Here is a 21,599-nt window from a genome sequence, read left to right as displayed (position 1 = left end):
CCCATATTTGTGGACAACCTGCCCTTTTTACTGTGAAGTCACATTGGAGGTGGAAATGCATTCGTCCCAGGGTTGCCACCAGAGGTCCGTTAAACTAAATAAGGCTACATAAAACTTCTCTTGACATTTTCCAACTGTTAGCTAATTTCTAACTTTCCATTTCATGATCTCAGTTTCTTCAACTTCAAGCACATAGGTCATAGGGGAGGATACTTATTAAATATTTTGGGGATTCATCTAAAAGGTCCCATTAAACGCATTGGATTTTTTTTTTAATGCCTAAAAATTCCTAAAAACCTAAAATTCCAAATTACATGTTTCTATATAAAAGTAGTCAAGTTAATTTAATTCTGAAAGTGTTTAAATACGCAATTCCACATAAAATAATATATAATTTGACAATGTGGTGAGGGGAAGTGCGGGGGAGACAAAAATGTATAATAACAATACTTCATAATAGTTCATAATACAGAAAGTGTGAAGAAAAAACGAAATACTATATAATTACAGTACAATATATTATATTACAACATATTATAGTAAAACATATTATACAATATTATAGTAAGTATAATATAATAAATTATACTCATAATAAAAAAGATTTTATATGATATTTAAAATTATATAGTACAGTATATGCATTGGAGTCTTTAGCCATGGGCCATGGCTGGTTCATATTTATTTTCAATGCTTTCAAAGAATAACCATGACTCGTCCTGCTAATTATGCAGAGAATTCAGGTCTTATTAAAACTCAATGCTAGCCAGTGCTGTGGGGAGGTGTTGAGGAAAAACCCCCTAATCTCAATCTAGCCTAATCATCAGGAGTTATCATCAGCTTGCTAAGTAGGGAACAAGTGTTTACCATTTGCACAGCAGTAATTGTGCCTAAAAAGGCTAAACAGGAGCATACAAAAAGATATACTTAACTGTATACAGATATACATTTACACTCTTAGGATGCTCTTGACAGCTCAATGTGAATGCGAACAGGGACTCGGGGATTGACAAGGGACAATTATAGAGGAATATGATCTTAAGCATTCATATCGAAGCTCAGCCAAATGTTGCTGGATGAAAGAGGCTCTCTGTGAATACCATCCATCGAGTGCAGCAGGAGTTGTGATGCTCCATTAAAAACGTGTGTACGTGTGAATGTGAGATGGAAAGAAGAGGAGAAAGGAGGGGGTGAAAAGAGGGGGTGGACGAAGACAAGCAAAGTTGCTGGAGGGAGAAATAACACTTACAATTAAATGCACAGACACAGAATTCCATTATTAAAGCATCTAACATGCGATCCAAAGACAACTTTAATTGTACAGGTGCCCAAAACGATTGTACTGTCTACACGAATTCAACATGACGAACTCAGAAGCTGCTGAGAGCATCCTTGACGCCTGGGGGGGAAATTGTGGAGGAGGAGGAGGGAACACTGGGAGGTGGAGCTATTTTGATTGACGCATGCCTCGACTCCGGCGACAGCTGCGGAGTCCACTCAATGACAAATTGTCAAGCACATAATCACAGGGTAAAACACACAAGATCTAATTACCACACATTGTCTGAGTTTCCCCTTCATTCGATCTTGCAGGTGCCAGAAATAATTGCCATGTCTGAAAACCAAAGAGTAGGCAAAGGCAAATCGAAATAACTGCGGCTAATGGATTATGGGCCGAGGCGACTGTTGTTTTAAAAACCCCTCCGGTAAGAAACCATTGAGCTGTGAGGTGGATACTGCAAGTATGCATGCGCTGTGTTTTTCCTGACATATTGCAGAGTATGCAAAAAAAAAAAAAAAAGCCCCTTTGGAATATCTGCTGTGTCATTGCATTATCTGATTTGCCATTCTGTCTGTTTTTCTAGCACGCTTCCTCGGTTTGGGGTGCTCAACAGCTGTAGGAAGAGGGTCAGCTGACCGCAGGGAGTGCAAAGCTGCAGTTGACAGGGGTGAAAGCATGGTCAAGACGTTGTGTGGCAGTTGTTGGGACGGTGCGGCGCTTGACGGCAGGGATGTGAATGGCAAGGCGAGGGGAAGGGAGGACTCGGTCTTGGCTGAGTGGATGGAGAAGCCCTGGAGACCCTGGTGTGATGTAGTGCCGTGCGGAGCGTGGAGCGAGCGATGAGGTCAGGGCACAGCAGATACAAAATGTGTGCCTGCAGTTCTACATGACCGTCTCATTTGTTTCCTATCACTACCACAGTCCAAAGGGAAGCCTGAGCAAGCAGGAACCAGGGGAGGACATAAATAAAGCTATGCTCGTGCTCGTGTAACATCTTGAGGATGATATGACACACAATGCTAAGGTTCAGTCTGTCCCACACACACGTGGTAGTAGATCCTGGGGGAAAATGACAGGACATGTACTTTACAACATTCACTTTAATATTTAAAATAGTTGTCCAAAGTTGCACATATACATGTCCCTTCTGCCCCCTGTGCCCAGATTCCACATCCACAGGTAAAGATCAGCCATGGCAGGTGTATGACCATTTAATTAGTCATTTACTTTTTTGTCCTATCTTCATTATTGTCAATGAAATCAACATTCCCTTGTCTATAGCTTCAAAAACAAGTTTGTATGTTTTGATTCATCTCAGAGCTAGTTGGTTTAATTCATATTTTAGAACTCTTTATTGAACAATGTTCTAAAATCCCTTTTGAGAAAAGGAACAGGAAAAATACTTTCATAACAAAAGGAGGCCAGGGAACGATGGTGTCCATTCCAGTGTATCTGTCATTCAGACATATTCTCCAGTGAATCTTGTCTATCATTAAATGGACAAGGATGAACCTCTCTGTTTCTAATCCAATCAATATATATCCACAACACCTCACGATGGATGGCAGGTGTGACCTCGGCAACTCTCGAATGGAATCAAATGTAAAGAAAATCAATACAGTGAGAATCAACAACAGGGAATAAGGGGTGGCAGTCTTTAGTTAACTGATGCTTCTGACTCGGCCCACGCGATTCTACGACAAAGTTGTTGTCTAACTTTCTTATCCTGTCCCCAGCTTTTTACGCTAACAGGCTGTGACAACTATGACACAAGCAGTCACATTAGCGTGCCACTTCAATTTGTATCCTGTGCAATTTACCTTCTTTAGTGGATACCAAAGTGACACAGTGGCATTATTTCCCCCCCCCCTCTGCTCTACGTAGAAAGCCATGTGTGTATTCAGGGAGCGGAAATGTACACACACGCAGCATGGACCCAAACCGCTGCTGTTAACCGCAACTGATATTATCTATCCGACAAGTGTCTGAAGAGAAATCACAAGCTATGTGAAAGAGCACAAATTCATGAAAAACATTATACAATTTATCCAGAGACAATAAAATAAAATTATAAAAAATGTGCATAATGTACACATTTAGTTTTAGACCTTATAATACATTATAGTTAATAGCTCATCCCCCTACCCACAAATCACTAGAAGTCCTAGAGATCTTTTTCTGGCTCAGACAGCAGGCTTTGGGTCGTACCCAGGACCCCATCACACTCAGTGGGCTGTGCTGAGTTGGATAAGCCCTGGAGCAATGGTGGATGAAACAGTCACGCAGGGGTGGATTGAGCCCACGAGAGCAATTGTACAACGCTCTCTAGACACAAATGTGCTGATCCAGGCCATCCAACAGTCAGACAGATGCTGACATGCATACAGAAATTAGCATGGAGCAGTGATGGGGGAATGTACTGGGACATGCCATGCAGGACTGGAAATTCAGAACACTAATAAAAAAATAAATGTTGGAAGAAAAAGAGCTAAAGAACCAATTATTATCTAGAAAAATATTGGATTTGAATTATTTATTAAAGTTGATTGCTTTGTTAGTTCAGTTACAATGGGTTAGTTCACCCAAAAATGCCATCAAAACATCCTAGGTGTGTATGACTTGGGTCTTTCAGTCAAACACAATCAGAGTTATAATCAAAAATATCCTGGCTCTTCCAAGCATTATAAGTGATGGGTACCTTTTTTTTTTAAGCCCAAAAAAAGTGCATCCATCCATCATAAAAGAAATCCATATGGCTCCAGGGTGTTAATAAAAGCGAAGCGGTTTTGACGTAGCGTAAGTTTAGGTGAGTGGACGTCTCTCGCGGTTTAAACAAAAAGGGCTGGGCAACAAACTCAAGCTCCTCCAACATTTCACTTTAAAAATTCTTGTTTTACACTTCAAATTTGTGACCGTTGTTTTGTTTTACTCGATCCTCTCCACTTCCGCGTTCCTGAATATATGTCAGGTTATCGGAAGTTATTAATATGGATATTTTTCACACAATTCTTTTTTTTTTTATAGCTTTGCTTCAGAAGGCCATTCACTGCCATTATAAAGCTTGGAAGAGCAAGAATATTTTTTTAAATAACTAAAATAACTTTAAAATGATAATAGCACCGTTTTGTGTCTGTCCCTTTAAATGCAAATAAGCTGCTGCTCCTGGCACAGAGGGTGGAGCTTCAACAGCTTGTGCCCTTTTACCTCACACGCACACACTTTGTGTGTCACTGTGTAAACAAATTTCACAAACGTTCAGCCTTTTGTGTTTAAACCGGAGTCAGACAATGATGGAGAGACAACATGTAGAAACAGGACGTTTCTGAATGGTTAGTTGATACATTTATGTAGCTTACTGTATGTGTAGTTATCTTCTAGTCATTGATTAGCATTTTCTGTCTTGATAACCCCTCCCCCGGAACACGATTAATAGATTATGTAAATTCTAAGGGTTGGTGATGTCACTAACCCTGGAGGAATGTAGTGTAGTCCTTACCAGCCGATTGTTGTAGTCCTTAAAAAGCAATTTCTTTAAAAGCAAATATGTTCCTTTGCTTTGAACTTTGAGCAGTGCAACTTTGCAGATGTTGTTTATGCTGCTCATACAGCGACATTACACTCACTAAAAGTGAAATCATAAATCAACCACCCCTTTAACCGTTCTTGACCAACTGCATTATTATTCACAGAATATTCAGCCAAGGGGCTCCACCTGTAGTGAATCTAGAAATGAAATTTTTAATAACTAACAATATGAACAGATTAACAATTTTATTGAAATAATTTCCCTGACCTTTTTTTTTTTACACAGATTCAAATTGAAATGGGTTATTTGTTAATGAATACATTTGAGATCCAGTTTGACCAATTCATTGAAAAGAACTGGCTAAAAACAATTGGTTCACAAATCAAACATTTCTATGGCTTGCAAGTTTTCATTTACACAAGCTTAATACAAGAGCTATATTAAAGCAGAACATCGAGGGATTTTTTTTTCCATGACTTTTACCAGCCTGTGCAGTTAAAATACCATTTATGTTTCCAATACTCTGAATTACTTCGAGAACTTTATTCCAAAGGGAAGATTATTCCACCCCTAAAATAAATGTATTTAATAAGTAACCTAGCAGTATTGTATTTATTTATTTGTATTATTTAGTTAACAGGGTGCTTCATGTAAAGTACAAAAAAAATGACAGAACTGTAAAGGAGCCAAAATCATTAACTGGAATTAAAATCTAAACAAACCATCATTAAAATCCTTAAGATTCCCTACAACAAACCAGCTGAAATAAACTGGATAAAAGCCCATAAATATAGGTGTATAGTGGAGTAAGAGTACAGGCATTGTGTGCAAACAGGCTAGAATATAAAACACGCACACCAACACACCGCGCGCTGTGAATAGATAGCACAAGCATTCAGTGCATAAAGTCAGAGTAGGTGACAATGACTAATGGCCATAGATGGGGATGGGCCAGAGCTTTCGGGAGCAATGCCATGAGTGATTAATCAAAACACTGCATATGTAAGGAAATGTTCACAGCCAGCACGCATGACAAGCTATAGAGATTTATACAATGCCCCTCGAGTTCAGAGTGCAGGGTTAATGCCAAAAAACAACTGGCATATTCCGACATGGAAAAACTCTATCAGGACAACAAAATCATGTGATGAGTCAGAGACAAATCACCTACGAAAAGCGCCTGATCGGACATGTAGTGGCAGTGGTTGGAGTCTATCAGAGCCTGCATTTAAATGAGTGGTTCCCAAACGAAACAACAACAACGACGAAATATAGCATTAGCCACCAATGAGGATTATGGCGTGTCCCAAACCCAATGAAAATTGGAAAAAAAGGAAAGAAAAATAATAGCACAACCTCTATCCAGTATCCAATTGTTCCACTAATAGAAAAAGAGAGAGTACTAGCAAGCATGGATGGAAACCTAATCTCACTAATAAGCAACTTTAGAAGCACGTCGATGAATGAAAAAGAAAGAAAAAACATGCAGGAAGGTGGTCTATTCAGAGAGTGCAGGAGCATGAAATTAATAGGACATTAGCCTGAATAAAAACTAACTTTCATAAACCAGCTCCACTGCAGGAGCAACAAAATGACAGGCTTGATGTAGAAAACAATGAAGAGCGTAAGAGGGAGGGGGACAGGTGAGGACAGACATCAGCTGAAGCTTTAATTTATTCAGCCGAGCAATATGGTACATCACAACCACCCAGTGTGAATAGGACAGACACTCTAGGATAATTCAGTTTATCAAAGTCAGCTAGCATCTCAGAGCTACTCGTGGAGAAAGAGAACCATTACTGGAGTGGGCTTTAAAGGCTGGCGGGCTGCCTGCGCCATTCCCCTAAGTGGTTTGTTGCCGTTAGCGTTGAATTGCGGATTCAAATTGCACAGGAAGATGGGGTAAAAATACAAAACTCAAAGGTAAGTTGTGGTTGCGGATTTAGAAACCACATATTTTTTATAAAATCAACTAGTTGGTGGGCTGGAGCGATTAGACGAGTAGTCAATCTTATCTGGTTGGGTTTAACCCTAATTATTATGAGTTTCTTAAGGGCTGCTTACATAGGATGCTTTTGTGTGTTAAAAGAAAAAAAAACTGCCAGACAGAATGCAAATTACTTGAACAGAATGCAGGAATTTTTTGAAAGCATAACTATTTTTACCTCCATATTGTGCCGGCATTCACAAACAATTGATTCAAGAATGCCTTTTAAACTAACTCAATTCATGAAATGGATTTGAGGAAGCAAACTGCTATTTGAATGCAAGAAAGCATAATCAAAATGAACTGAAATTCAAAGAAATGAAACACCATGCATTAAAAACTATTTAAATCAAATCAATCAGTGAGATTTGCATTTGAATGTATATCACTAATCAATATATGTAATCTGAGTAAAGGGAAATTAAGTAAAGAGTTGCAGGATATATACACCCTTATACGTTCACAGAATAGCAGTTTTTCATTTCTCAAGCATTTAACAACAGAAAGTGCATAGTCCACTCAATGACTGCATGACACTTTTATATTTAATACTGCAAGGCAACTTGCTTTAAAGCATCTACGGTATAAAGTGCTATATAAATAAACTTGCCTTCACTGAAGTGCTGAATTGCAGAGCTCCTGCAAACATATCCACATTGCTGTGATCGAATGCTTTCTTGCTGCTGTTTTCTCACCGCTGTCACTTTTGTTGTGTGATTTTAGCATGGCTTACATACTCCTTAGTGGTTTGTTTATAGTGGAAGTCAAAATGAGTCCACACTTCAGCTCTGTACGCCGCAGCGGGAGCTGGTATAATTTATCATTCGTCTTGTGAGCTGGATTTGCTAATGCTAACACCAGCGATGCTCGCTTGCGCTTCTCCTCGTCACAGTTTACGTTCTGAGATAACACTGCCATCTAGCAGCTGGGTTTAAACCAAACAAAGCCACTGACACGAATCTTGGGAGTAAACAAATAAATAAAGTAAATATAAATTATTAATTCAATATTGATTCAAGTGTATCAATATTTTCGTACACCCCTATTCAAATTCCAGTTTAATTGTGGCATCCAATTTAAAATTACATGAACTGAAAGGAAACCAAATCTTAAAAACAATTGACCGTTCGCAAAGACCCGCCCCCCTTAGTTACTGTCGCTATGTAGTTTGTAGCCATCTAGCTTGTAGTTACTGTCCGACAAGCTACACAGCTCACACACACACACACACACACACACACACACACACACACACACACACACACACACACACACACACACACACACACACACACACACACACACACACACACACACACACACACACACACACACACACACACACACACACACACACACACACACACACACACACACACACACACACACACACACACACACACACACACACACACACACACACACACACACACACACACACACACACACACACACACACACACACACACACACACACACACACACACACACACACACACCATGTTCTCACGCAGTGAAAATTACATCGCGGAGCAGAGAGGACACTGACAGACAGGACAGACCAGGTTACTTTTCGGTTACTTTTGATATTAAACAGTCTCACCTTTCAAATGTGGTTATTTTTTGAAAAGTTACATTTCATCAAGAAAGCTACATAAATATGCATAAAACTATCAGTACTCACAAAAACCTTTGAATAACGTATAACAACAGTAAAGTCACTCACAGCAGATGATCTGAAGTCAAACAGCAATGGTTTTGAAATTTAGTTACACAAATAGTCGCTTATGGTAATGGTTGTAGCGCCTGAGCTTTAAAGGGGCTGAATTTAGAAACCACTTCTCAAAGTTTTTTTATCATGTTGAAAGTACCGCACAAAATAACCTCTCATAAAAGTTCTATAAATTCAATGCCACAAAAAGTATCAAGCTTATATAGCAGTAACTGACTAGTCAGTTCTCAGATAACTAACTCAACTTGTCCTGATATGTTCCTAGTTCTTGTTCTAGACATAAATCCACTATTACACCATCTGTCGTGGTGGGGTTATTTTGTGTTTCTTTCAATGATTCAAAGGTCCTACAAGACTTTCTACTTAATATAGTGTCAAATAGACATGAAGTTGTGGTTAAGGTGGACAACACCTGATGTCATAACTTCTGAGGAAGTGCATTAGGGGAACTACGTGATATATTTTAAGTGAATTGCCTGTCACTTTGGATGAGTGTCTTTATGAGAGCCTTCACTCAAGGTAGACCACTTTACCAATCTCTGGTCAGTGGTTACTCATTGTTGGGCCGTTTGTTTATCTGGGATATCTGGGATAATTGGTGTGACAATGCCTGCACACTTCACATTACGAAATCGCTGATGCATTCATTCAGGGGTCACTTCAGGGGCACTCGAAAATGTTTGGTCAACGTCGACAAACTGCACAAACGACCTCCACTGGGGACTAGGTGGGCAGGGAAGGAGGGGTGGCCAGAGTGGACAGAGAAACAAACTGCCCCGTCTATTTTGTGCTCCCAGGCCAGGATGAAATCAGTGTGTGGCTGGGAGCCAGAAAACCCAGGCTGGTGGAGAGGAGACAGACCCAGCGCTCATAAATTATTCTGATCCTGGCCGTGACCACCTGTGCAGGGTAGAGGGAGGACACAGCACTGGCCTCCGAAATGACCTCACGATGTGGCGCACGCCGGCTCCAGCACTACAAGACGCAGCCTGCCCCCCTCTAACCCCCCCACCACCACCAAGTTCCTACGTACAACGACCTTGGGAGGGACAAGGGACGACAGTGGCATCAGGCATGACTTTCTAAATTAAAAGAGCAGAATGGCTCCAGTCATCCCCGCTGGCATCTCAGAGGGAAGGGCTGGCCGTGTGACAGGAGAAGCGCACCGGCCACAACACTAAACAGAGTAGATTACATTACGGCTATCTGTGATTAACAGATACAGATCTGCAATGCAATGTATGCTACAAAAACCCTCGATAAGTATTGACTATGTGCTTGAACGGTACATCCAAACAGTTCTGCTATTGTGCCTTGTTAGAGTGTCATTTCAAGATGACTTTGATGTCAGTTGGACTCCCACATACAACCGCAGCAGGGCTCCAGAATACAGATCTAGACGCCATCAGCGACAGTCAGGAAAGCTTTTGTTTATATGAGGTTCCATTGGATATTGTCTTGTAAGATCATAAGCCGGTGTTTCCAGCACATAACAATGAATTTGTAAACAATTGCCTCTTATAAACAGATTATTTTTGCCAGCAGCCATATCACCCTATAGCCCAAGGCTGGTTGCCCACTGAGGCAAAGCAGAGTTGAGCCTGGTCAGTTCCTGGATGGGAGACCTCTTGGAAAAACTAGGTTGCTGCTGGAAGAAGTGTTAGTGAGGCCAGCAGGGGTGCTCAACCTGTGGTCCAATTGGCTCCTAACAGTCCAAGAATAATGATGGGGACATTATACTGTCAAAAAAGCACCGTCCTTTGGATGAGATGTTTAACTGAGGTCCTTTGAAAAAAAGAGTAGGGGTGTTACCCCGGTATTCTGGTCAAATTTGCCCAATGGTCTCGGTTCATCATCATGGCCTAGCCTCCTAATCATCCCTATATAAACTGATTCTGAAGAACCATTTTAAAATTAAGCCATTCACTAATTTGCCTCCTAAATGCTTCACTTTTAGAGACAATAGCTTCCTTGTCTTTTGTTTGGAACCCTGCTTAGAATACGCAACATTGCTGGAATATTCTCTGAATGGTGTCTTCAATCTAAATTTATGAGGATGCTTTCAACCACAAACTGAACAAAGAATAGCAGGGAGGTTTCTAATAATGGTATTGAAAAAGGACACAAAAAAAGTGTGTTTTTATTCATTTAATTTTAAACTGTTTTTTTAGTAGCATTTCCACATTCCATTATGATGTATTCCATCCACAATCAGGTATTTGGAAAATTACACCCTCTCCAGCAGATCTGCTGGAATAAATAACACCAATGAAATAGCTAATCAGTACAAAATGATGCAAGGATGCAATCAAAGTGAAGCCTTTCTGCCCGAACACTCACCCACAGCTCCTAGGTATACGATTGACCAAACAAAATCAACAAAATATTTACTCTCAGAACTGCTAGGAGAGGGTATATTATATTTTGCTACTATATTTGCAGCCATGTTTTTCTTCGCTTTTTGCCTCCAGCATGTGTTGCTGCCCCAGCTGAAACCAAGCAGCACACAAAGTCTTTTATCTCCTGCTGCTCCTCTGTAGGAGCCTGATGTAGATTAGGCAACAGACGGTTCTTCGGCACTGCGGAGAACCTCCATTACAGTTTTTCACCATCAGCAATCACGCAACCCTCATTAAACCGAAAGAAGAGAAACAGAGATGTACAGACAATTAAGAACAAAGGAAGGAGGGGGAGACGGGCTTCTGACGGCAAGACGGGATCCACCTACGTGGTAATCAATCCATCCATCAATCCATCCATCCATCTAGCTGCAATCAGTACGCCGATGATCAGTCATGTCGAGCGTTTAATTAGTAAAGAGCTCTGTTTCACTGGGCGTGTCCCAGAAGAGATAAAGGAAGGTATTGAAGAAAAGGGCCAAGTAATGTAGAACACAACGTGAATTATTCAGGGCTTTGAGGCTGGGTTTCCCTGAAGATGAGTAAATAGTTCAACAAGAGAAGAGTGCGTCTGGCGGTGAGCGCTAGCCCTTTAGATAAGGCAGGAGTGGACTGTGGAGAGAAAGGAAGACTCTTACGGCCTAATCACCCTGGATCGAGGTGTGTGTGAAAGTCCTCGGGGAGTGTCAAGCAGCACCTACTCATCAGAAGAGTCTTGCCTATTAGTGCGCTTAATTACTCACATGGAGACCCACATCCTGCCATTTTGCATTGACACGTGGCGATGGCCATGCATGGGCATGTTACACGGAAAAGCCCACAGGAATGAAACATCTCAAATTAGATCTTTTGAATATCTAATTTGGTTCATTTTTAGATGAGATCCTAATCTCACAAACTGCGCTCCGAGTTGCTAAAATATCAAGCTTTGCATTAAGGTTTTAAAGGGATGGATCACAAAAATATAGTGCATTAACTAATATTATACTACAGGGCCGTTGAATGCTTGAATCTGATTGGTTGACGAACGTTCTGAGGTGTGCAATTATTTTCAGGGAACCGCACGGCTAAAGTAGTTCCGGCAGGTCTTGACCTCATTACAGTTCCATATCACATCGCGTAGTCAACTGTAATAACGGACAATACGATACAATTCATAACAAGAAAAAGCTGCAGCCCCATGCGCTTGATCTGCAATTTCCAATGTCTAACTTCACAATCAATGAAAACATGCAGTTTAATTTTAATAAATAAAGTAAACAGTCCTATTCATAATCAATAGAAAATTAAACTGAATATTTAAATAAATTGATAGTCCTGTTGCACAGGTTTTCGTAATTATTGAAGATAATATAACAAATAAATAAAATTGATAGGCCTATACTTTGTGTTTCATTTATTAGTCTAGTCTACTGTCACTAATAGAAAAAAAGAATGAACGAATTTATTAAAACGAATTGAATTAATAAATAAATAATAATATTGACGCACATGCTTCTCTCTAAGGCCGGTTATGGATGTAATTTGATACTTATGTTATGACTGATCATGCATGCGTTTTCAGCGCGTTCAGTCTGTGTTCACAGCGGTGTTTAAAATCTGCTGCATTCACAGTCAGAGAATGTTTCTAGTGGTTAAGTGTGTGTCCAGCATTACTCTGCTATCAGCGGCTCAGACCTCCGTTACTAACTCTAAAATGACGTTGGTTGGATGGGTTTAGATGCGCAAGGAATTAGTCCTACATACAAGAGCGTTTTAATGACAAAAACTTTACAAACGTCTTGAAATACATCATCTGAACAATATTTCGAGGTGTGGTAACTGTAGTATAAGCGGAATAATTGACTCCAGGCCGTTGAATTATTATAAAAATAATGCACACCCGAGGTGTAACGGCCACTCCGCTTCGCGTCGTGACCGCATTACTACCTCGGGTGTGCATTATTTTTATAATAATTCAACGGCCTGTCGTCAATTATTCCTTACTTAACTACAACTTTTGATTTTAATCATGTAAATTTCAACGTTACATTAACTAATAATGAACTGCACTTCTACAGCATTTATTAATCTTTTTTACTGTTAACTAATAATACCTTATTGTAAAGTGTATTTCCAAATAAGGAAAAAGCAGCTCGCTACTGGGAAAGGATCAAAGCTGATCCTGTTAAAAAAAAGAAGAGATAATTGCAGAAAGAAGAGAAAAGGATAAAAAAAAATATATATATATATTTTTTATTACTATTACTATTAGTATAATACTATAGTTGAAACTGTATCATAACACTGTTACAACGTGTACAATCGGCTCTATTTTGCATTTAGTAACTAAAGAAAACCCCTGGCAATATTATAGTAGTAGTAGTAGCTGTATAGTTTTATTTTTAGTTACCAAAGAAGAATACACAGTGGCAAAAAAGAACAAGTGTCAATTGATGAACTTGGCCAAAAGGATCAAGAATAAATGAGGCATATATGGATGAGGGCAAAACGGAGGCAGAAAGAGAAGTTGTATATTGACCATAAACAATATACTGAACCTGACCCCAGAGTCTTTAAATGTGACACCTGACATCCCAGTGGATGAGGTGCCACAGAAACCACCTTTGACATCAGAACCAGAAAAAAATATCTTCTACTTGAAAGACGCCGTGCAACCATTAGTGAGCCAGAACCTTTAAATTCATGCTCCTCAAGATTATGCTCCAAAGACTTACAAGAATATTTAGCATCTCATTGTTAAACAATTCAAACATTTGTTCCAAGAACAATTAAATGCTTCAATGTTTTAATTACATTAATATCATTAACAATATGAGTTGTATGTAAATTCATTCCAATAACAATTAAATGTTTATGTATTTTTACATTAATATTATATTAACAATAAAATGTGCTTCTGTAGTTTTGTGTCTGTGTATATTGCCTTAAATACTCATAATGATGTCAAGGACAGCAGACATACTGTAGTCATTCAGTATAACTAGCCTTGGTCATTCAGTAAAACCGATATATAGCCTAATTATTTATAATATATATATATATTAAATATTTAAATGGAATAATATTGTTTTGAATTACTAAATGAACTAAAATAATAAATAAAAAAAAGTAGATTAGGCATTTTTCCTACATTTCCCCTTTTCTCATTTCCCTGTGCAATGTTTTACTTGAATATGTTGGAGGGTTTAGAGTAATCCGATAAAATGAATACATTTATGAGATGAGTGATAATGTTATTTTGTATTTATTACACACTATATACCATCTCAACATCAGTTTTTTTCATGAATAATTATTTGCAAATTAGGGTAATCATTTTAAATACATTCATGGTTAAACCGATTGGCTGTCTTTTTTTTTTTTTACAAGATTGAAAAAAAATCATGTGTTAATTCATTGCAAAAACCACTTAAATCTCATTGTTAACACTTAGTAAAACTAAAAAAAATATTTTCAAAATTAATTCTCTTTTTTTTTAACACTTTTAAAAACCTTATTCGTCAATGACCCACCTATAGGCGGGTCCACAACGCACGTACATGGTCTGCTTTAACCTCGCACACGAGCAGATCCGCTTCCTCGCTAAAGAAGCGTTCAGTTTTTCCGCTTGCAAATTCCACCATGTAAATAGCGAATCTGCCATGGCGCGAGAGCAAAGTTGGCTTTTAAAGGGAATGGGAAATGAGACTGATTGGTTTACGTTATGCCCAAAACATATCCATTACTCCTTAAGAGAATAAAGACAACCCTTTTAGGCACGCCGACCATTTGTCCCGTCATTAAATTCGGACACGCCCCAAGTGCGACGCTTTAGACAATGTACTTCGATCGTTAAAATAGGACCCTAGGTGAGCGTTAGATTGTGCCAAAGGTAATCTAAAAGGTTTTTTTTTTTTATATCAACTTATTTAATACAGATAACTGATATTATACCAATTGACTGTGCATCCCTATTGGAAACATACTAATGTTTGCCATTGATCTTATGATAATGGTACAATGTGACAGAAAAGAACCACAGAAGCACAGACCAAAGCATCCGCATTAAAACCAACTGGCATGCAACATCACGTCAGAATATGTGGAACTGAATTTCTAAGTGAGTTTAGACGATACAAACATGGGTCATGAACCTCCCAACCCTGAGACCCCAATCCCTCCATTCGGAGGTTAATCCAGCTCCTCCCGCCTCTCATCTCTCTTGCCCTTCTCACCTCCTTCGCTACGTGACATCACAGGCTGCAGGAAGCTCCAGGGACTGCTCGTAAATCCGCGTTCCCTCGTGCAGGTTGAGCTTTCAAACCCGCCAAAGCTGCAGAATATTGTGAAAATTAATGAAAACAAGAAGAAGAAAAATGGGGCAGCAAGGAGCTTATCTGCTTCGTCTGAAGTGTTTAAGTGCCTCTAAAAAGACATTTTACCTGAAAAAGCATTCGCATCATTTCTTAAACACGATTGGTATTCATATTAGTGCCCTAAACCGCCCACCACCCTGCCATTTCTTTATGACTGGCGAGCGGTTGACGGAGGTGAGGAGTAATCAACAGTGCCGCGGGAGGTGGGTACTGGCCTGCAGAGCCACATTGGCGCCTTGGCGGCCATATTGTGTCAGGGACTACAGGCATCCGTGAAGGATATGATCGGCCCTTCCACCCCCCCCACAGTGATCCGAGCCACCTGCTGAGGGTGGCACAGCACGCTACACACTTTCACACAGTCCATGTGTTGCATCATATGGGGTTCAGCTACATGCAAACACACTTATATACACAAACAGCATGTTAATACCAGCCACACATCAGAGGTCTCTAGTGGATAACAGCTCGGTTTCCACAAACGCTACAAATAGTCCCCCTCACATTTAACTGTGGGTTGAATTACGTTAGTTAAAAGAGAAGCATCTAATTTCAGTGCATGGGGGTCAGTCGGAGAGAACTAATTGAAAGGATCAAATGACTGTGTTACTCAGGCTGGGTCATGCCTAATTCGCCTTTTTCGATCGATCCTCTGTGTATTAGCTATATTATGTGAGCACAGCTCAAGGGTCAAATGACAGCGAGAGCTTAAGCGAGCTTTATCAGTCGGCTTCCTATATTGATTGTCCTTGAGAGACAAACTAAATTACACCGATGTGTGTAAAAAGGTCTCCTTTTACAACAAAAATTAGCCCTGCGCATTACTCAACTCTGCTTTCGGTCAAGGGGAAAATATTAAACCCAAGATAAAAGATACAAATCATAGCGGGGTTAGAAGAAACCACAAAGATAGAAACAAATCAGCGCCTAAACCGCTGAGCTTGAAACTTTACGACGAAGCATTATTTAAATCCATATTTTCAATAATCTCCATTGATCGTTACAGATAATCATTGCTGAAGCAATCTACTTGAAAAAATACATCAAAGCTTTTCTTTAAAAATCAAACTAGATAGGACATTATCCTATTCCTGGTGCTTTTCCAAATTATATGAGTAGTTCACCAACAAATGAAAATTCTTTCATCATTCAGTCGCCCTCATGTAGTTCAAAACTAACTTAATCAGTTTCGAAGATATTTTGAGAAATGTCTCTTTTTCCATTTAAAAGGAAGGTAATGGCCAGCAAAAAGGTTTGTTAACCACCATCCTTCAAACATATTTTATGTTCTGCAGAAGAAAAAGTCATACAGGTTTGGAACGACATCAAGCAAAGCAGTTTTTTGGGTGAATTATCCCTTTAAAACAGTTTGGTTATTTGCAAGAGTGACAACTTCAGTTCACAACAGAATTCCCATTAAATCTCTGTACACTACAGAACTAAAAATCTTTTGACTTAATGCAGAGCTTGATATTTTAGGGACTTTAGGGATTCCTTTTGGTGAGATTAAAGGGATAGTTCACTTTAAAATAAAAATTCTGTCATCATTTACTCACCCTCAAGTTGTTTCAAACCTGTATTAATTTATTTCTTCTGCTGAACACAAAGAAAGATATTTTGAAGAATGTCAGTAACCAAACAGTTAACAGGTCCCATTGACTTCCATAGTATTTTTTTTTCCTACTATGGAAGTCAATGGGTACAGACTACTGTTTGGTTACTGACATTCTTCAAAATATCTTTCATTGTGTTCAGCAGAAGAAATAAATTAATACAGGTTTGAAACAACTTGAGGGTGAGTAAATGATGACAGAATTTTAATTTTAAAGTGAACTATCCCTTTAAGTTTGTGAGATTAATAATTTGTTATTCATTTTGGTTAATTTTAATGAAGTGTATTGCCATTTCAGCTTTACAGGCCATTCAACATACAATAAAAACTAACCTTTTATAAAAAAATATATATAAAAATAAAAAAATAAAAATAAAAATGTTTTTGTATATCATAACTACTAATAACATATATAACTACTAATAACATAATAAAAGTTACTTTAAATGTGCTTGTAATAAAAATATAAGTTTTTCTGGGTCACTCACACTATTCCTTTTAAGCTTACTTGAGACTGAGTGACTAGATAATGTCAGCCGCTCCATAAAATGATATAACAGGACATCAGGTGATTACATCTGGCAAACATTAATCTGCACTGCATCACTTAGCTAATAGCAGCAAACTCTTGTGCTATGCTACCTCACTCTGTCACCAATTCAGTCCATTTTAAATGTAAAATGTTCCCAAACTTTCGATATTTATCTTTGAAGACCCTATTTCTGCAATAAATAATGAGTATTTTTGCGCCATGTAACTGTATTCAAGGATGAAAGCTTTAAATCAATACTATTTTGTAATTGAGTGACTCGAGTAACTCAAGCAATTGTTTCACCTAAATATTGATCTTTAGAAACACAAGGAACAACACCTTTTTAAGGCAAATTGCAGTGGAGGGGCACAAAATGTCATTATAGCAAATGACCAAACAAGACAAGCTACGACATGTCATTTTTGCACAGGCTGCTGAAGAATACTGCTTTAAATGAAAGCTGTATTTGACTTGAGGGGGGGGGGGATGGGGGGGGTCCCCCCACAACACCAGTTTAAGCAACATGCTAGCACATCAAATAGTGGACTGCCAACACCTAAATGCTTTCTAAATTAATCCAGTGCTCTCAGATCCCGAACACTTTTTATTCCAGCACTTGTAGAGCAGCAGTGTATTGATGTTCCTCAAACATTTTGGTTAGATGGTTTTAAAACCCTTATCCTAAGAATTTAACAACAATTAATTCAACCTGAAATACCTTGTTTGCTAGATCATTTCCACCCTATGTGTGTAATGTATTTTTGGATGCTGTAAATTTTATCCTAAAGTTTGAATCTCCCACTGACTTAAATTGATAGGATCTGTGGCATTCAAAACGTAGCCTGCCATAAAGACATGATTGTAGCATTTGCATACAAATCGTGATTGGTTTTCTTTCTTCGATCTATTTTCATACTGAATTATGATTTGCCTTTCCTGCATATATTTAACCAGATATAACCATCTTTCCAGTGCACAGTCAGTGACTATAGCTCTGTTCCAAGAACACCTTTCAGGTACCCCACTGTGTGTCTGACAGGTTAATTGTTATAATTGTTAGCATAGCAACATGCTAACATGTAACTCTACTGGAATGAGTGCGTGCGCTGCACAGTGTCTATGAACAGCGTTCCAAATGTGTTCAAGTCCTCCTGGGAAGTTTCTACTTATGAGCCTGAAAATTGTAATTACGACGTGATGGGCATTCAAGTGCCTTTGGTCTCAATAAAATGGATTTGCTAGAAAATTTCATAATACTCTCGCTCTCTCTTTTTCACTTCCCAACAAAGACTTGAAGCTTTTTAGTGGTAATACAACATAATGAAGAGCAAAGGATGCGCATTAGGTTCGTAATTGATGCTTTATCTATGTATATTATCGTTCTCATGCTGCCACAGAGAATGATGGGAAAGGTAGAATGGTTGCACAGGTCTGTCTCCTCATAAAACTCTTAAATAAATAGTGTTTTATGGCAACAATTTGCTTTTGACACAATTTTTTAATTAATACCGACCCAAATGAAAGTCAGGGCTCAAAGAAAGCAAGATCTCCCACTGGCTTTAAGGCGACCCTCAACGCCATGCTTATCTCTGTTAGGATGCTCCCTTAGAAGGCAGCAGGTTTTGAAACACAGTGTTGATTCTGAAAATCAAGACAACCGCTGAGTATCATGACGGCAGATCTGATGCACAGCTAAAATCTGAAATTACATAAACTTAACACTATTCTATCTTGTCCAGAACCTCCTGCAATTAATCCAACTGCTTAAAATACAGGATTTATTTTGTATAATTTAAGCCTGAAATGTGCTTTGAAATATTTTGTTAAAAGCATTAAAAAATATATATATGAAAAATAATCCATTCATTCACTTAAATTGTTTGATTGCACAGCTATAAACAACATTGGCATTATTTTTTGTGACATTTGCATAGTGAATTGTCTTCCTTACATCCGTTTATAATCAACCTCTCTCTACCTTTCTCCATGTGTACATTTGGCTTTACATCACTTAGAAAGAGAATTGAATACCTGCTAAAAATGTTGTTGTTTTTTGTCATTGTCAAGTTTTAAATTGTTATAGTAAAATTAATGTTATGTAAAGCATATCTATTGGTCTATGTTAGCGTGGATGCCTTGCCAGCTGCACATCATAATTGCGCGGCGATAAAAATAGAACGAGCAGCAGTCAATTTCATTTGTGTTGGCATATCTTCAGACGGTATGGGACACACATATGCATGTTCAAGAGAGAGACTACAGGCAAGCCAACATAACAGATAACAACAAAGTCAGCCAGTATCACAGTAAAACAAAGACTCGCTGGGAGACGCCACTCCTTCAAGACATGCACAGATACGGAGACAACGCACTCCATTGTGTCATGCTCTCAGATAAGCCGGGCGCATTTGCTAAATTGTCCATGCAAGTTGGCAGATGCCTACATCAGTCGGTCGAGTGATAAATGCGGTTATGTTAGAAATCTCTATCTTAGGATATACCATGTCCCCAGGCTTGCCACGGCACACGGGATGAAATTTACGACCCCCTTCAACTTGGAAAAAACCTGGAGGGAATGAGCAAGTATCAAAAGACAACATCCTGGGGACACCTTGGTGTTTTCTGTGATGGTTACAAAGGGGCAGGACTGCATGTAGCTTTGACTTTGGTTTGTTTCTGACCATCATCCTCCTTTATCATCCGCTCACAGTTCACTTTCGCAGTGGCCGAAAACACAGTCTAGATACTCCATCATACACACGGAGGCATTAAATATCCACCCCACCCGCGCTTTCTGTCTCAGATGGAGTCATTTATAATCGCCCTCGACTCTGTTCAAGGTACACCACACCAATAAACGGGCAAATATTGCACTCAGATCACGTTTACGGTGCTTAACGGGAAGCAGGCTAATGTAGGAATTAATGAAAGTAGGAACCCTTTCTTTTTCTCTTAAAGCATATCAAAGAAAAACATGACAGCTTGACAGGGTATTAAAGTGATAGAGCCACCTCGCCTTTGTCCAGCAACCACGCAGTAGTGTGTGGCCAGCTGTCGCCATGGATACAACTCCCCTACGGACCTCTCTGTGTACATGCAAAGTGTTGTACATGCACATGCTCGCCCATACACACAGGCCTGTCAACATTCACCGGTTAAACTTTTTTTCTTTTTAAAGAACCATTTCAATTCAGACGTTAAAGGAATGGTGGAGAGAAAATGTCAGTGCAGGAAAACAAAAAAAATGATGTGCGTGGGTGTTGTGCTAGACGGAGCTTCATTCTCCTTAGCACTCTGTGAACTCAACCTTGAGAACTTCTCCGCCAAGACAGACCAATCACATTCTGACTGAGCGTATTACGAAAAGGGGACTTCCTTTCACCCTGAGTTTTAATCTGCTCTGTACATGTCAAGTATTGGTTTGGGCTGTGAATTGCCCAGGGAGTCTCTTTGCACAAAACAATGACAGTCATCCGCAGTGAAAATACACTGGGGCGAAACTTCGGCACAATTATCAGCGCTGGTTAACTTGACCTGACACAACAGCAACAAAAATAATTCCAAGAGAAAAGAGCATGAGGAACGAACCATGAGAGCTCCGGCTCTAGTTCTGCTATGAGAGCAGCTCAAACGTCTCAAACGTTCTCATGAGGCTTCTCAAGCTACTTAAGGGTGCATTCCTTCCTGAACTGAAACCTTTTTAAATCTTAAAAGGGTAAAGTTCAGGCAAAACAAATTATAATTGTCCTCATTTACTCCCTCGTGTTCAGAACCTGTATGACTTCCTTTCTGCAGAACAAAAAATATATATTTTTTAAGAATCTTCATGCAGTTCCATAAAATAATAGTTCATAGTGACTCCAGCTGTCAAACTCCAAATAAAAAAATATTGGAGATGCACAATTCACCGACACCAAACACTGCCCTTGAATTTTTCTTCCCCTCCCTCTTGCAACAACATTTTCTCTGATGACATGTTTATTGGTGCGAGGTAGGGCGGGATAACCTGTCATTCACATATCACAGCAATAGCAAACCACACCCATCCAATCAATTCATGATGGACAAAAAGTAGTCCCACCTTACATTTTTTTTCTTGTTTGAGAAGCCGTTTCTCGGAGATAAACATCACAACAGGAAAGAAAAGACTATCGTAACTTGTTTCATGCAT

The 21,599-nt window shown here is 39.1% G+C and overlaps 1 protein-coding gene and 1 long non-coding RNA gene across 7 annotated transcripts in view; one reads left to right on the top strand and one right to left on the bottom strand.

The window, feature by feature from the left end:
* The window catches only part of LOC306984895, a 91,532-nt gene extending 87,774 nt beyond the window's left edge, over window positions 1-3,758 (top strand). The window contains exons 3-4 of the long non-coding RNA XR_013794681.1: window positions 1,594-1,706; window positions 1,866-3,758. This is a non-coding gene — a long non-coding RNA (uncharacterized lncRNA). The remainder of the gene's footprint in view (window positions 1-1,593; window positions 1,707-1,865) is intronic.
* nrxn2a (neurexin 2a) overlaps window positions 1-21,599 on the bottom strand; it is a 362,195-nt gene that overhangs the window by 321,450 nt on the left and 19,146 nt on the right. The gene's annotated exons all lie outside the window — the stretch shown is intronic.

Source organism: Phoxinus phoxinus (genome assembly GCF_949152265.1).
Source record: "Phoxinus phoxinus genome assembly, chromosome: 17".
In the NCBI taxonomy this organism is placed as follows: Eukaryota; Metazoa; Chordata; class Actinopteri; order Cypriniformes; family Leuciscidae; genus Phoxinus; species Phoxinus phoxinus.
This window is presented reverse-complemented; position numbering and strand designations above follow the sequence as displayed.